Source organism: Dendropsophus ebraccatus, chromosome 14, assembly GCF_027789765.1.
Source record: "Dendropsophus ebraccatus isolate aDenEbr1 chromosome 14, aDenEbr1.pat, whole genome shotgun sequence".
Taxonomy (NCBI): domain Eukaryota; kingdom Metazoa; phylum Chordata; class Amphibia; order Anura; family Hylidae; genus Dendropsophus; species Dendropsophus ebraccatus.
The window spans coordinates 65,717,570-65,724,019 of record NC_091467.1 but is presented as its reverse complement, the minus strand read 5'-3'; the positions used below and the strand labels follow the sequence as shown (position 1 = coordinate 65,724,019).

Here is a 6,450-nt window from a genome sequence, read left to right as displayed (position 1 = left end):
CGGCTTTCTACCTCAAACTCAAACGTGACCTAGGCCTAACTTCGAGGGTCACTTCTCCCTTTAAATTCTTTTCTTCTTTATTACTTTTTGAACTTTTTATGCTTTTTTTTAATCCTTTCTCTGATGTATTTCACAAAAAATTCACCAAAAAATGATTATGAGCAATCCTGTTATCTGATCCGAGGCCTGGAACGCTGAAGCCTGAGCCTCACCGAGAGCTGAACATTAATTTCCTGTCAGTTACCCAGTGATGGAACAGATAGCCGCTTTTATCTCCATGAATGGCCTCTTGTCATATTGTTATTAGAAGGACGGTGGTTTTTTCATATATTTTTCTACTTACTCACTTGGCCCCACGTGGAAGTCAGTATCACTTATCAGCCTCAGGAGACAGACTGCTGCATCAGCTCCTACACCCTGCCGCTCTTAAAGGGACATGCAACCATTTCTGCCCAGGAAAATGCAATTACAGACAGATTTGTATATAGGGGCAGTATTATAGTAGTTATATCACTGTATATAGGAGCAGTATTATAGTAGTTATATTCCTGTATATAGGAGCAGTATTATAGTAGTTATATTCTTGTATATAGGGGGCAGTATTACAGTAGTTATATTCTTGTATATAGGAGCAGTATTATAGTAGTTATATCACTGTATATAGGAGCAGTATTATAGTAGTTATATCACTGTATATAGGAGCAGTATTATAGTAGTTATATCACTGTATATAGGAGCAGTATTATAGTAGTTATATTCTTGTATATAGGAGCAGTATTATAGTAGTTATATTCCTGTATATAGGAGCAGTATTATAGTAGTTATATTCCTGTATATAGGGAGCAGTATTATAGTAGTTATATCTGGTCGACAAAGGGGGCGTGTCCCCGAAACGGCCGTCCCAGTGCGCGTCCTCACCTCTCCCTCCCTGCCACCAGCGGTGCATGGAATAAACTGAGCTGATACAGACCGGGTGAGTGCTGTCTTCGTCTACCTTACACACAGTGTACTACTCCCTCATCATCTTGCACCCCCGGCGCATAGCCGTTTTGCATCGCGGTGTATCCTGCCAATTTAAGTCCGTGGATCCATTAGCATTGGACTATTGTGTAGTGGTGCGGGTCAGCTGTTTCTCCTCCTTGCAATTATAGTAGTTATATCACTGTATATAGGAGCAGTATTATAGTAGTTATATCACTGTATATAGGAGCAGTATTATAGTAGTTATATTCCTGTATATAGGAGCAGTATTATAGTAGTTATAGTTCAGGGAAGAAAAAGAGTGCTGCACCTCACACCTATGGCTGATACTAGTACCTCTCGGCTGCATAAAAAAACATCAGAATTCTGTATGTGAATTGATCAAGCCATACTGCCCCATGTACCTCGTGCAGGTATCTGATACACATGGGTCCCTACACTAAGTCCACACTGTGCCGGTCAGCGACCACCACCCCCGCAGGCGTGCACAGTCAGGGAAGGGAGGCCATGGAACGGCCCTGCGACCCCCATGCCACAGGACCAGACCCAAAAATGCCACACCATTATAGTAGTTATAGTCTTGTATATAGAAGCAGTAGTATAGTAGTTATATTTTTGTATATAGGAGCAGTATTATAGAAGTTATATTCTTGTATATAGGAGCAGTATTATAGTAGTTATATTCTTGTATATAGGGAGCAGTATTATAGTAGTTATATTCCTGTATATAGGAGCAGTATTATAGTAGTTATATTCCTGTATATAGGAGCAGTATTATAGTAGTTATATTCTTGTATATAGGAGCAGTATTATAGTACTTATATTCTTGTATATAGGAGTAGTATTATAGTAGTTATATTCTTGTATATAGGAGCAGTATTATAGTAGTTATATTCTTGTATATAGGAGCAGTATTATAGTAGTTATATTCCTGTATATAGGAGCAGTATTATAGTAGTTATATTCCTGTATATAGGGAGCAGTATTATAGTAGTTATATTCCTGTATATAGGGAGCAGTATTATAGTAGTTATATTCTTGTATATAGGAGCAGTATTATAGTAGTTATATTCCTGTATATAGGAGCAGTATTATAGTAGTTATATTTCTGTATATAGGGGCAGTATTATAGTAGTTATATTCTTGTATATAGGAGCGGTATTATAGTAGTTATATTCTTGTATATAGGAGCAGTATTATAGTAGTTATATTCTTGTATATAGGAGCAGTATTATAGTAGTTATATTCCTGTATATAGGAGCAGTATTATGTAGTTATATTCTTGTATATAGGAGCGGTATTATAGTAGTTATATTCTTGTATATAGGAGCAGTATTATAGTAGTTATATTCTTGTATATAGGGAGCAGTATTATAGTAGTTATATTCTTGTATATAGGAGCAGTATTATAGTAGTTATATTCCTGTATATAGGAGCAATATTATAGTAGTTATATTCTTGTATATGCTGCCCATACTCTGTATGTCTGTGGATGGTGACCCCAGTATATGAGTAGCAGCCCTCGTGGCAGTATACTTAACAAACATTCCCGACCTAAGGGTTGCACAAACACCGCTGACAGCCCCGCTGATATTTACAGGAGTTCATGGAAAACAACGCAACTTTCCACACCATGGCGGGAGTAAAAGTAAACTCTATAGAGTAAATATACAGACGCTCCTATTACTGAAGGCCCATGGGCGGCCATTTTTATTTTGGCATGGCAACCAGTAAGGGTTAAACGAGCCTCTAGCTTCATCACACTGAGGTCTGCAGAGAGGCGCCTGCCATTATTATTTCACTCCACGATCTCCGCGTTTTATTTGGATAATCGGTTTTGCAGTGACCAGGACGGTGCGAGGCGTTGTCCTCTGGGCGGACCAAAAATATGCCACTTCCAAGGTGGTCCGAGCCAAAAGGCCCTTAGTATAAACAGGAATCTTGTTGTTTGCTTGTTCTGAGATGAGGTCTGTCTCAAGCCTTGTTGTGAGCCGTAACCTGCGCAGCGTTAGACGGCCCCCTCTGACTTGTTGGTTTATGGAGTCTTTTTGTGAACTGTGGATCTCCTGGTCGGTGACTCTGTGCTGGCAGCCCCCCCTGTGGTCAGCGCAATCCCAACAAATAACGTAACCAACTCCTGGGTTCACACTGCGCTTCTCTTTACATGTAACATACACCTTATCCTTTTTTTCCTTAGCACAATAGTGCGGAATACTATGTTACTTATACAATAAAAAATACCGCCATATAACAGAGACAATGGGGGAGATTTTCAAACATTGTGTAAAGTAAAGCTGGCTCAGTCGCTCCTAGCAACCAATCAGATTCCACCTTTCATTGCTCACAGACTCTTTGGAAAATGAACTGTGGAATCTGATTGGTTGCTAGGGGCAACTGAGCCAGTTTCACTTTACACCATGGTTGATAAATCTCCCCCATTATGTTTATTTTGTTTCTATCCTACTCAAGAAGATCAGAGGTGATAGGATTAGATACAGTAGCTCAGCAGAGAGTATCACACATGATGGGCTTAGATACAGTGGCTCAGAAAACCGTGTCAAACATGAAAGAATTAGATACATCAACTCAGCAGACAGTATCCAATATCATAGGGTTAGATACATCAGGCCAGCAGACATTACCGTAATTGATGTGCTTAGATACACCAGCTGAATAGACAATTTTATGGGCTTAGATACATTGGCTCAAAAGACAGTATCACACATGGTAGGCTTAGATACAGTGTTTCAGCAGACAGTATCACACATTGTAGGCTTAGATACAGTGTTTCAGCAGACAGTATCACACATGGTAGGCTGAGATACAGTGTTTCAGCAGACAGTATCACACATTGTAGACTTAGATACAGAGTTTCAGCAGACAGTATCACACATGGTAGGCTTAGATACAGAGTTTCAGCAGACAGTATCACACATGGTAGGCTTAGATACAGTGTTTCAGCAGACAGTATCACACATGGTAGGCTGAGATACAATGGTTCAGCAGACAGTATCAGACATTGTAGGCTGAGATACAGTGTTTCAGCAGACAGTACCACACATGGTAGACTTAGATACAGAGTTTCAGCAGACAGTATCACACATGGTAGATTTAGATACAGAGTTTCAGCAGACAGTATCACACATGGTAGGCTTAGATACAGTGTTTCAGCAGACAGTATCACACATTGTAGACTTAGATACAGTGACAGTAAACATTACCTGATGGGGGATGTAGTAGAATGTGCCGTCCTTACACTCTGTAAAGTGATATATAATAGTCATCTGCTCTATAATCTCCAGGGTATTACGGCTGTAAATCTTCTCCTTCCTCACACTGACTGATATCATTCATGACGTCTTCTCCACCTGTGGTAATAAAATCGCCATTCCTGACCGTGTTTCCGCATTTATACGCAGTATACATGAGAATCTCAGAGCCCCAGTATAGTTAATGGGGGTTATGCAGGATTGGAGAGACAGCTGCTGGATAAATAGCGCTGCCCCTGGTCCTCAGGTTGTGTGTGGTATTACAACTCATCTCTATTCATATCAATGGAACTAAGCTGTAATAACCCACCTAAACTGAGGACAAGGGGGGGCGCTTTTAATCCTGGTTAATGCCTTTAAACCAGGTGAGAGAGTAAGATGGTGGCGGCGGTGTTCTGTTTGTCAGTGTTTTGATAAAGCGTTTGTCTTCCAGTGTCTGTCGGTCCCAGGGACACAGAAGCCATTGTCCCTGCAGAAAGGTAAATAAACAGCACTCAGCACACAATGGCGGCACTATCAGCCTCCATGTATGAGGCCATTGTATGGGGAGATGATTGTGATGGGATAATGACACCTTAGTCACATGCTCTATAGGAGGTAGAGAGGGGGCACAGTGGGGGTGTCAGGAGTTTGGGGGGTACAGAAACTATGCTGATGTGTAACCTAATTACATTCTATAACAGGGAACATGGCTGACAACCTGGGGTCAATGAGGCCGGAGGCAGGAAACAGGGGCCCTGTGACAGGAGGTATACAGAGGACCTATGACAGGAGGTATACAGAGGCCCTGTGACAGGAGGTATACAGAGGCCCTGTGACAGGAGGTATACAGAGGACCTATGACAGGAGGTATACAGAGGCCCTGTGACAGGAGGTATACAGAGGCCCTGTGACAGGAGGTATTACCGAGGACCTATGACAGGAGGTATACAGAGGCCCTGTGACAGGAGGTATTATAGAGGACCTGTGATAGGAGGTATACAGACACCATGTGACAGGAGGTATACAGAGGACCTGTAACAGGAGGTATACAGAGGATCAGTGACAGGAGGTATACAGAGGACCTATGACAGGAGGTATACAGAGGCCCTGTGACAGGAGGTATACAGAGGACCTGTGACAGGAGGAATTAACGAGGACCTGTGACAGGAGGTATACAGAGGATCAGTGACAGGAGCTATACAGAGGCCCTGTGGCAGGAGGTATTACCGAGGACCTGTGACAGGAGGTATACAGAGGCCCTGTGACAGGAGTTATACAGAGGACCTATGACAGGAGGTATACAGAGGCCCTGTGACAGGAGGTATACAGAGGATCAGTGACAGGAGGTATACAGAGGACCTGTGACAGGAGGTATACAGAGGCCCTGTGACAGGAGGTATACAGAGGACCTGTGACAGGAGGTATACAGAGGATCAGTGACAGGAGGTATACAGAGGCCCTGTGACAGGAGGTATTACCAAGGATCAGTGACAGGAGGTATACAGAGGCCCTGTGACAGGAGATATACAGAGGCCCTGTGACAGGAGGTATTACAGAGGATCAGTGACAGGAGGTATACAGAGGATCAGTGACAGCAGGTATACAGAGGACCTGTGACAGCAGGTATACAGAGGCCCTGTGACAGGAGGTATACAGAGGACCTGTGACAGGAGGTATACAGAGGACCTGTGACAAGAGGTATACAAAGGACCTGTGACAGGAGGTATACAGAGGACCTGTGACAAGAGGTATACAAAGGACCTGTGACAGGAGGTATACAGAGGACCTGTGACAGGAGGTATACAGAGGACCTATGACAGAAGGTATACAGAGGATCAGTGACAGGAGGTATACAGAGGATCAGTGACAGGAGGTATACAGAGGATCAGTGACAGGCGGTATACAGAGGACCTGTGACAGGAGGTATACAGAGGACAGTCTTTTCTTAGAAACATGTCTGTGTAAGAGGTTGCACATTATATGAGGGTGATTTGCTCTGCCACGCATGGAGTACCTATAATAATGTCAATCCACGAACCAAGGGGTTAACCAGTCACTCCGTATTGTTGTGGTCCTGATCAGCTGGACTGAATAGACAGCAAAGACAGCCAATGAGGAGACAGAAGGCGGGTTGGGAAAGCCAATCAGATACAAGATCCGCCCCGGATACGTCTGTAGTTTACAGCGGAGAGTGAGACCACGTGCTTGTTCTCAGGTG

General features: G+C 42.9%; 1 protein-coding gene across 3 annotated transcripts in view; it reads left to right on the top strand.

Moving 5' to 3' along the window:
* The first annotated feature begins 4,685 nt into the window (after window positions 1-4,685).
* Window positions 4,686-6,450, top strand: part of B3GNTL1 (UDP-GlcNAc:betaGal beta-1,3-N-acetylglucosaminyltransferase like 1) — a 144,918-nt gene continuing 143,153 nt past the window's right edge. For 2 of the 3 annotated variants that reach the window (XM_069953770.1, XM_069953773.1), the window contains exon 1: window positions 6,385-6,447. The gene's annotated coding sequence lies outside the window, so the exon portion shown is untranslated. Of the gene's footprint in view, window positions 4,730-6,384; window positions 6,448-6,450 lie in introns of those variants that run through there. The other variant, XM_069953772.1, reaches the window with a different exon arrangement.